The 11,282-nt window shown below is 52.6% G+C and overlaps 1 long non-coding RNA gene across 1 annotated transcript; it reads right to left on the bottom strand.

Moving 5' to 3' along the window:
* Window positions 1-4,107: 4,107 nt before the first annotated feature.
* On the bottom strand, window positions 4,108-5,468 carry LOC123478394 (uncharacterized). The gene is made up of 3 exons (XR_006653587.2): window positions 5,340-5,468; window positions 4,922-5,043; window positions 4,108-4,634 (listed from the first exon to the last, which is right to left on the bottom strand). It is a non-coding gene; the product is annotated as an uncharacterized lncRNA (long non-coding RNA).
* Window positions 5,469-11,282: the final 5,814 nt, after the last annotated feature.

Here is an 11,282-nt window from a genome sequence, read left to right as displayed (position 1 = left end):
GCCCCCTGCTGACTTTGAATCCACCAAGGGGGTCCTGCTGGTCTTCCTGGATGTTGCAGGCGAGGGGGGCTGGGCTCCACTTTTTTCCCCTTTCCTGTGGTTCTGCGTTGGGGGCTTGATCTGGGCTACAATATTCACAGGTGCCCAGCCTCCAGCCAAAGCCCTCAGAGCCCTGCACGACCCCCACCCCCAGGCTGGTGCCTTTAATCTACCTCCTTGGGCCTCCCTTTGATTGGTCTGTGAGGTGCACTCAGTGGGAGTAACTCTCACCCCATCTCCCCCCTCTGTGCTGGTCTCAGCGCTGCTTACTCACAAAGTCCCTTCAGGACAGTTTAGTCTCCCTATTAAATTAAGTCTCTCTGGGGACTGATACCCCACTGAGCCCCCGCTGCCCCACTCTGATCAGTTGGTGAGGCGCCCTGATTTGGAGCAAATCGCACCCCTCCTCCTCCCTCTTTGTTGGGAGAGAGTTGTTTAAGTAGCAGCTGAGAGCCTTTTATTGAATGAATTCCTCTTGTTCGCACCCGCCTTTCTTAACAAGCGCCTGGCTTTTCACACAGCCCAACTCTGACCAGTCGGTAGACTATCTGGGTCAGGGTCCATTGTGGCCCAACTTTTCTCCCTTCTCCCTGCGTCACCCAGCTCTCCAATTTCTCTGGTACCGCCCCAGCCAGCAACCACAGTCCCAGTGGGAAACACCCCTCTGTGCATCTCCCACTATGTCTTTTTTCTGCCCAGAGACTTCAAATATCCAGGTCTCTCCTCATGTGGGGCTGGCTTCCCTGCTCTGGGAGGGGAGAGAGCCATGAAGTTAAAATCACTGATCTGTCTCTCCTCCAAAGTTCCTGCGGCAGCTGCTGCGCCTGGCTCCAGGCATCAGGCCAGGGCCCGCAGCAGCCTTGGTCCCCGATCAGGTCCCAGGGACCTTACCATCCCAAGGCAATCTCCTTACCATCTATTTTACAGCATCTCTTTGGCTTCCAAACTTCATACAAGCTGGGACTCTGTTCTTCAGAAGATTGGCTGGGTGTCCCAGTTGGGTGCACGAGTAAGTGGGTTCAGCTCCCACCTACCTCACTGCCATCTTCCAGTCTCTCCACAGTCCGGTTTTTTGAATGACTAAAAATTCTAACAGACACTGAAAAATGGAACAGAGGTGAATGGACATTAAACATATGTGAAGCTCAATGTGCCTTTTTGTTTATTGGGAAATGCAAGTAAAAGCCATTATGAAATATCATTTCAACCACACAGGAATGTTTAAAGTAAAAGGAGTGATAATACCAAGGGCTGCAAATCTAGACACACAAACAGCACTGAGGGAATATAACTTCGTTCAACTATCTGGCAGGAAAATCTAAAAGTATATATTTGAGAAGGTGTTCCAGCAAATACAATGGTATTTACCACAAGGAGATGAGTTCGACTGACCAATATACATGTACATGGATAGTCACATCGATATTGTTCAGTAGAGCCAAAAATGTACAATCCAGAGGTCCAATGGCTGATGGATAGATATGTGGAGTATTCAAACAAAGGACTACTATACAGCTTGAAAAAGGGATGAATCACTGCTCCTCTCACAGCATGAAAACCATGGCATACTTGGACTAAAGTCATCCAGTGCAGAAAGAAACATAAGCAGCTATCCTGCTTGTGATGAGCTCCCCAACAGGACAAACTAATGTGGGCACCGCAGGTCAGAATGGAGGTGACACTGGGCTGTGACCACTGGGAGGGCATGAGAGCTGGGCCTGGTTAGGGCACAGCCCTCTCCCGTGATCTGGGCGGGGTGTCACGGGCACACACACATGCAGAAAGTTATTGCAATGTTCATGTGACTTTACAAACACAGGAGGGTAACATTTCTCCAGGCTAGACAGACAGCAATAGCCACAAAGAAATGAAAGGGCAGCTCGCTCCAACCTAAGGCAACCTTCTCTGAAAAAAGGAAAGTAAAGAACACTCATTAACTCCTTTAACTGGGCAGCATAACCTTCCTGTCAAAACTGGACCTGGAAAGAATGAGGGAGTAAAAGTGCAGGCACTGCTGATGAACAGAGATGAAAAATTCCTGAAGGAAGTTCTCCAAGATGAATCTGTTTTATCAAGTTGACTTTGGAGAACAGGAAAGAGAGGGAAGAGACACAAGGTGAGAGGGAAGAGGAGTCAGGAGGACAGTGAACAGGACACAGGAGTGGCAGGTGTGAGAACACCTGCACAGTTAGAGCTGAAGGAAGGGTCCACATGCGCAAAACATCATGCAACTGTGGGCAGGCGGATCAAGTGAGGCCAGGACCTTCCCACGAAGTCACTCCCCTGGGGTGGTTCCTGTCCTGGGTCCTCAGTCACTTCCCTTAAAACTACCTGTTGAACCCCACCTGCCTGTGGGTCCTTCCCCTGTGGGCCCAGGTCAGCCATGGATCCTAAGGCTTGCCTCAGTTTCCCTTTCCTGGATCCTCCCCCCCCCCAACACACTGGAGAGAGGTCCTCACCCTAATGACAAAGGAGACCCTCCCTGTCCCCTGTTGTGACACCAAGGCTCCCCCTGCTCCCCTCACTAGTAAGTCTGACCTTTCCTAGAGCCAGTGACCCACAAGGCCTCACAGAGCACTGACCCCCAGCGTCCACCCCTGGTGAGTGTCTGCTCAGCCTGGGAGAGGCCGGGCCCCTGACCTGTCCCACAGCGCCCACTCCTGCTGTCCACTTTGGGCTCTGACCCTTCCCTGGGCTTCATGGTGGGGCTCTCATCACCCACTCAGCACAGGGGACCCTGACTACCCCCTTCACCCCTGACCTGTAGGGCTGTGTCATGTGTCACCTCCTCCCTCAGTGGATCCGAAAACGGCCAAAGGGTCTGTCTCTGGGAGATGCTCTGGCACCCCAGGTTCTCTGGAGCTAAAGGACCCAGCCTCTCCCAGAAAGATGGGTGAAGATCCCTCACCCCTAGGTGCTAACTCCTGTCTCTGCCCCCAGGCCAGGGTCCCTCTGGAGCCTCCACCTCCCCGGTCCCAGTCTCTCCACCCAGGGTCCCAGCTATGCAGGCTCAGGGCAGGGGCAGCATCCAACCTTGCCACACAGCACAGACCCTGTCCCCAGAGTGGCCAGCACAAGGCCCACCCTGCCCTGCCCTAGATGGGACACCCCTGTCAGGGACCGACCCCCCACTCAGTCCTAAGTCTGTCCTGGTCCCCTGTGGCAGCTTAAGGGGAACCCTGGGGTCCAGCATGGGGAAGAGCAGGTGCTGTGAAAACCAGTCAGGGTTCCCAGGTTAGCAAGGGCAAGGGGGGAACAGCGTGGACTAAAATTGGGGTGCAGGGTGATGGGTAGGTATGGAGACAGCTGCACAGGAGGCAGCGCTGTCACTCCTGTGCAGAAATGGGCTCCCGTCCTGTCCCCTGATGCCCTCTCTCTGCCCCCTATACAGGGTCCCCTCCCAGCACCAGGACAGCTGTCCCCATCTATAAGGTGAGTGTGGTTGACAAATATTCTGCCCTGCAGGTCAGAGGGGGCCCATGATCTTCCCCCAGCCCAAGCCTGGCTGTGCTTCATATTCAGGAAACAGCAGCATAAAGTGAAAACAGAGGGTGGGGAGGAGGGAGGTGCCAGGGACCCCCAGCACAGTCAGGCCCCAGCGTGCCTGCAAAACACTGTACTCATTCTGAGGAGGCTGCAGGGCTCAGAGGTCTCTCCTTTCTCACAGGACTTACTGCACCCAAGCACAGACTTGTACTGCCGCATCAGCCCCAGAGCTGATGGTGTTTCTTAGTCCTCCAGGTCCTGCTCCATCAGGGCTGTGTGGAGGGGACAACTTAAGACCCAGACCCTGGGGGTCCTGGGAAGAAGATCCTGAGCCAGAGAGCCAGCTCTGAGCCTTGAGGATATTCGGGACCTGGGCCCGAGGTCGGGGTCCCTCCTGATTACTGATGACCCTGACAGGCTGCCTTGATCCTGATGGACTAGAATAAAGGCTCCATCATCCAGAAAGAGACCATGCCAGTGAGGCAGGGAGGACCACTTGCATGATCCGAATAAAGGGGACCTTCCCCTCGTTTGCTCTTTTTCTATGAATAGGAACTTTTCTTTAAGATTACAGTTATTTATTTGTAGAGAGAGGTAGAAGGGAGGGAGTATGAGAGGAGAGAAACATGGATGTGAGAGAGAAGTGTGGATCTGTTGCCTCTCGCATGCCCCCAACCTGGGACTGCAACCCAGGTCTGTGCCTTCACCAGGCGTCAAACCAGTGACTTTTTGGTTTGCAGGATGACACCCATCCCATTGAGCCTCATCAGTCAGGGCTGAAAGGGAATTTCTTTTAGTAAAACTCACGTAAAACCCTGGGTCCTTTCTCTCCAGGGTCATGCAGGGAAAACAGTTAAGTTACCCCACCTCCTGTCTCTGTTTCCTGGAGAGAGGACAGGGCCTGGATGTGGAGATGGGGGGCATGCTAAAGGCAAGGCAGAGCCCTGGGCAGGATTGTTCAGTTGGTTGTAGCGTCGTCTTCATGTGCCCTGGTTTTGAGTTCAATCTCCGGTCAGGGCACACGTAGAAATGAAACCATCGAATTCACGAATGGGTAGAAGAACGAATCAATGTTTCTCTCTCTCTCTTTTCCTCTCTCTCTCTCAAGTCTGTAAAAAGAAATAAAAATAAATAGAAGATTAAAGTAAAGGAGATGCAGAAATAAGAGCACTCTGCTGTCCTCACGCTGCCCCGGGGACCAGGCCATGGACACCTCCCAGGGTTTACCCCTTTGCACATGTGCCCTGAGTCTCAGGAGCAGAGAATAAGTGTCATTTCACAAAGATGAGCAAGGATCCTTCTGTGGGGTCATGGCCTGCACCCACGGATAGGGCACTATTCTGGGTGGAGCCTCTTCTGAGTCTCCCAGAGTCCTGTGCTCTTCTTCCTCTCTCACCTGGACCCTGGTCGCCTCCACAAATAAAGTTGCCTGTTTCCAAATCCAGGATCCAGGGTGCTGGGCTCTGTCCATGAGATTCTGCTTTGACCCAAAGGCCAGCCCTCAGGTCATCTTCACATCTGGGGGACACAGAGAGAGGCTATCAGAGTAACCAAGGTGGCAAAGACACAGGACTCCTGCCCTGAGCAGCCCCTCCTTGGCTTTACCCATGACCTCAGCCCCCACTTACCATCAGTCCCCACTCTCCTACTGTACCTGGATCTCACTGACACAGCATCCTTTCCACAACTGTGAGTCCCAGTGTTCCACCAACAAACTCTAATCCAGGACCCCATGGAGACAGGACAAAGTGTCTCCTCCTCCCCCTGGCCCAGCTCCTCCCACACACACCTCACCTGCAGCCCCCTCTACACACCTGGCCCTACAGCTCTCAGTCCTTCCCTGAGAGCCCAGGATGGGCACTGTTCCTGTGTAGGTCCACTTGGATCAGGGTGCCCACACTCACATAAACAAAGCTGGCCCAACACCGAGGCACAGAATCACATTCAGGAGGACATTATGTGTTGTCAGGGCATCATCTGTCATGAGAAGAGACATAGTAACAAACCACCAAAGGTTCATATCACGAAGGAGCTCTGACTCCCTCCCTGTCCCAATGCACACAAGGTTGGGTTAGACAAGGTGACACCTCAGGCTGGTTTCCTACAGCTGCTGCAGCCAATCACCACACATAGTGGAGTCACACAGCACATATCATGGCTTTGACATGAGTCATTCATTCTGGAGGTTCTTCCTGGTGACCTTGCCTCTTCAGGCTGTTAGAGGCACATGCATCCCATGGCTTGTAGCTCCTCCTCTGTCATAAAAGTTGGCAGTGCATCATCTTGAAGTCCCTGTTCTCTGCTTCTCTCCTTACACCTCCTTCTTGGGCGCTGCCTCTCCTGCCTTCCTCTGTCCCTTATAAGGACAGGACCCTTGTGATTATAATGGGCCCACCTGATGAACCACCTTAAATTCCCAATCACATGATCTTTCATCTGCAAGTTCCCTTTGTCAGGTGACATATTAACAGATTCCAGGGGCAAGGATGTGGACTTTAGGGACTCTTGTTCTGTCTACTCCACCCTCTTCAGGCCGAGTCCATCTTCTTCCTCCCCCATGAACTCCCCATGGACAGCCTGGACTTGGTCCTGCTACTGAGGGGTCAGCTCATGCAGTGACGCCCACAACACCCTCCTGCCCCCAAGCAAGGGAGACAGAGGCCCTTCCACACGCCCGGCAGCCCCCTCCACCTCCTCCTGTTAGTAATGCTCCTTGTAAACAATGAAAACAAGGCAGACACAGCTCCCAGCTCCCAGCGCACAAGCCCTAGTTGCTGGTCATCAGCACCACAGACAGGGTCTCAGGACGCTGCTCCCTGGGGCTGCAGCAGGGTGGAAGCTGTGTGAAGGGACTGTGGGAAGGCCACTTGTTCCATTCCACATGAGAAAGACACAACGAGGAGAATGTTGTTACTGGGAAAACCTGATTCTGCTCCAATTTGTGAATCATGACCCCACTGCCTGTGGCTGGACGTCAGTTGTTGGCACTGTCCACACATGGCCGGCTGTGGCACCCAGAGGTGACCCCTCAGAGCTGACCATGCCCCAGCCTCAGGGAATCTCCCTGCCCCTGGGGGTCAGGCCACTGTCTTACCTACAACACACAAGGGAGGCTCCTGGAAGAGCCCTACATATGCTCCCTCCACACTAGGTGCTGCCCTTCTCACTCCATCTCCATTGTCATTCACTAGTCTCTCCTGTGACTGATGAAATGCCAGGCTCCCTGCTCCAACTCAGGGATCACATCAGGCCTGTCTCTGCAGTGTCCCCAGGACAAGCCCAAGGATGACCCAGAAGAAATGCTCAGGGAGTGCTCACTGGGACAGAAGGAAATCAATCAAGCAGAAACAGAAGACCAGACAGATGGGACACTGGAAGATACATGGACACTGGCACCATTGTGGGTTCTCCCGAGGACCTGGGTCCTTGGCCCTCAGGAAGCCAGGAGGACAGGTATGCACAGGTGTGAGGGACAAGCTCCTTCAGGGCCAGGACACTGACCACACCCACCCTCACCTCTCAGCTGTGAGCAACTTCCCTCCCTGCTGTGGGCTCTCCTGGCACCACCTGCTCTTCTCACACAGGGTCCTGACCAGGCCCAGAACCCTTGACCCAGATCCAAGATGATGTCAGCACCGGGCAGGACTGAGCCCCCACGCTGCAGAGGGAGTCAGGACGAGTGTCCCACAGCCCCAGCTGACCCACCCCCACAGGCTCTCCTCCCGGACATGCAGAGTCATGCTTCACACCTCTAGGAACTAGTCCTTCTAAAAGACCCCCAGGTCCTGATGTCTGTCCCTGGAAGCTGTGTCCAGGCTAGAGCCCCACGGAGATACAAGGGGGTCCCTCTCCCCAGTCATCACCCACCCACTTGACAACTTCTCACTTAGAGTCCTCTCTGTGACCTTCCTCCTGAGAGGAAATCCAAGGTCACCAGGGCACAGGGAAGAACTGGTGCTCAGCTGGGTTTCTGTGTCACAAACCAATGTAATCACGTGCTTTTTCGGACCCTGGGGCTCTCTGTGTTGTGCTGGGAAACCCAAGGCCAGGAGACAGCAGAGCCAATGCTGGAGTGGGTGGATGTCATCCTCTCAGGGGAAGGGTCCCCATCAACCTTGCCAATGAAAGGGCACCCCAGGCTGGTGTGGTCAGTGTCCCCTGAGAGCCTGTTAGAGGCAGAGTCCCTGGTTCCCCACCTGCTCAGCCAGACTCTGCATTCCAGCAGGACCTGCAGACCAAGCTGCTCCCAGGAGAGAAGGAGGGGGCTGCCCCACCCCCACATCATGGGGTCTCAGCCTGGCCAGCCATCCACACTAGCTGTGCTGCTGCTGTAACAGCATTTCTAAGGTGTCACCTCAGCATCACATTCTTTATTAATTTCCACAGGTGATTGCCAGGCACAGTGTGTCCCTGTGACCAGAATTCCTGATGTAGCCCCTACCTCAAGCCCTGAGGGGAAAAGAAAACTGTAAAGGAAAGGAGGTTGTAGGGAGGACTCTGTACTTGACAGGGAGCTGAGGAGAGCACCCTGGACCCAGACACCCCAGGCTTGTGATACCAAATACAGTGTGTGTGTGTGTGTGTGTGTGTGTGTGTATGCAGAAGCCTCAGAAGTTTGCAGGAAACAGAAATGTAGACCTAACATAAACACCAAGGAGGGGACAGCAGAGGCAGGACTGAGGGGAGGGAGAAGGAGGGCACTTGTCACAGACCCCACCCCTGGTTTACCTGACCAGCTGGGTGCTCCTGCCTCTGGCGGATCAACACACAGGGAGGAGGGACATCAGCTCTAACACGTCTAAAGAGAGGGGCCCATGACCATTTCTGGAATCTAAGCTTCTCTCACAGAGGGAGGAACAGAGCAGACAGCAGACACCATGCAGTCCCCTCAACCCCTGCCAACAGAGGGTCCTGCTGCCTGGTAAGGAGGACATCATCCCTCGGGGTGGACGGGAGGATGGGGACAGAGACTCACTGGGTCTCCTGGGGAGGACAGCGCTCTGAAGGGGACAGAGGGCTTCTGTTTGGACTTGAGTGGAGAGAACAGAAGGCTTCTGTTTGGACTTGAAAGGAGAGGGGAGGGGAGGGGCTCAGCAACAGGGAAATCCCAGAATCTGGAAGTGTGAGGGGCAGGAAAACCTTGATTACAGTAAGTTTTACATGTTATTCAAACTGAGCAATAATTTCTGAAAACTGATGATAATAATAACAATTTCTCTCAGTGTGACACCAGAAAACTTAACCAGAGACAGTAAACTTTTTTCTCACCACCAAACACAGATGGGCAAATATACCCCAGGATGTGCAGGATCCTGGGCCCACTCCCTCATACCCCACTGGGGGTGCAACAGGGTCAGACAAGCCCCTGCCTGCATGGAGCTCACGTTCTGCATGGGGGAGACAAACAAGGAAAGATCTAGATGTGATGTCAGGTCCCACAAGTGCCACAAAAGGAAAAGAGCAGGGGCAGGTCAGAAGGTGAAAAGACAGGGTCTCTAGAAAAAGTGGTTGAGAGAGAAGTCTTTCGAGGACACCCCTGAGTGTCTGCAGGGGTCTGGGGGCAGTGAGGGGGAGAGCTGGGCAGACTCTTGGGGAAAGAACATTTGAAACAGAGGAAATAACAGGTTCAGAGGTGCTGAATTAATGGTGGCCATGCTGCTGACCTTGACCATGGGAGACACACACTGCCAAATACACACATACATACACACACATACGCCAAGGGTAAGATATGAACAGATTTGCTTAGGACCCAGAGCCTCATCTCTCCATCACAACACATACATCCAAATAATGATCAATTCCTCTTCCCTCCTAATCTCACTAAATCTTCTGAAATCTGCCCCCCACTGCCCAACTCACTATTGGATCACTGCCACCCATTGCTACCGAAGGGGAGGGTGTGCTTTTCCTTGTCCACAGTCTGAGAATCTTGCAGACTGTGCCTGGTAGAGGAGAAAAGTGTGCATGACAACCATTTTATTTTTATCATATGTAATAGATACTCAAGAAATTATACCCGGCCTGCATACAGCCATTGAGAGACAATGTACTCCGATGGATCCCTGCTGTTACAGGAGGTCACCATGGAGGACACAGGACACTACACCATAGAAGCCAAAAAAATAAGTTTTCGGAGTGAAAATGGAACTGGAAGCTCTGTGTGTACTGTGAGTGATTGCTTTCTGACCTCTGGCTGTCAGGTGGGGTGAATTCTACTTCACACACAGGACCGACAGCCCTGAACTCTGTGTCCATCCCCCTCTGCATCACGTCCCAGGCTGAGTTTGGGCATTTAATGCAGGACACACACACAGTAGAGACAAACTTCCTAAGATCAGAGCTCCCCTCCCTCATTTGACCCCTGGAGAAAAGGACCAGTCTGATGGGAGTAATTCCGAAGAGGAACATCAGACTCAGTCCTGCCCCAACAAACCATGAGCAGCTGATCTGAGTCACTTGAGGTCTGTCTGCAGCCATAGCCCCTTCCCTTCTATACCCCAGGTCCCTTATTTGGTGTCTGTGGACCTAGATCAACCACTGGCTCAGATCCTCTCTTCTTAGGTGTCATCAGCTCAGAGGGAGAGATTCTAGTCTGGGGAGTAAAAGAAAAGGAATCCCTTTTTACTCCAGATCCAAATTACCTCTAGTAACAATCAGAATTAACACTTGGAAACCCCAGGCCTCCCCCTCAGGTGGCCAATCCACACCTCCCGTCCCTGGACTTGAAATCACTTCTTTGCTTCTTAATGTGTTGGGGTCACTCCCACTGAATATGAAGGGAAGGACTTTGCCTCTCACTCCTCTCTCTACACCTGCAGCCAGCTCAGGGACCAGCACTCAATGGTTTTCATGTAAGAGAGAAGGATGGAATGGTGAATGAATGAATGATCCAAAATCTCTTCACAGACTGGAAACTAAATTCAGAGTCTTGGAATTCTGGCAACATGTGACAGGATTCAGTCCTTCCAGAGCTGAGACCCATGTCTCAGATCCTTTGCTGCTCACTTGAGAAGTATCCCTTCCTGCAGTCAAAGAGCAGCTCGCTTCAAACTAAGATGACTTTCCCAGAGAAAAGGAGAAGTAAAGAACACTCATCAACTTCTGGTCAACACAGCAGTGTAGGTAGACATGGCTTGTCCCTTCACACAACCACATCAAAGTTACAATTGAAATATACAACAATCATCACTTAGAACAATCAGAAATTGAGTTGAATGGAAGTCTGACAGCTACAGAATTAAAGAAACCAGATCCGTCCAGACTGGTAGTCAGGATGTAGATGTGGAAAGGGCTGGTCCTACACCCACATGTGGTGGATAAAAATTTTGGGGGGCTATCTCAGGAACAAGGAGCCCCAGCCCCAGAACAGGCCCCCCCAGCACAGAGTTCCAGTGCCAGGAAGATAAGTCCCCACAACTTCTAGCTGCACAAACAAGCAGCGACTGAGTTGGTGGAATAAACTTCTGGAGCCCCAAGCAATTCCTCTTAAAGAACCCATACACGGACTCACCTAGTCAGATTCACTCTCTCTAAGCTCCAGCACTGCAGTAGCAGCTTAAAAGTCAGCAGTGGCATACGGGGAGAAACTGAAGTGACTGGTACCAGGCAAGCAGAGACCATTGTCCCTTTACTAAGCCCTTGTCCTACAGAGCTGGCGAGCTGGTGCCCTATCTGAGACTCCATCATCTGCCTAACACTGCTTGACCCACCTTGGAGATTCCTAGAGACTCTGCCCCACCCAATTTACAGGCCCA

This window comes from Desmodus rotundus, chromosome 12, assembly GCF_022682495.2.
Source record: "Desmodus rotundus isolate HL8 chromosome 12, HLdesRot8A.1, whole genome shotgun sequence".
Taxonomy (NCBI): Eukaryota; Metazoa; Chordata; class Mammalia; order Chiroptera; family Phyllostomidae; genus Desmodus; species Desmodus rotundus.
Note: the sequence above shows the minus strand (reverse complement) of the source record. Positions and strands in the feature narration are given on the sequence as shown.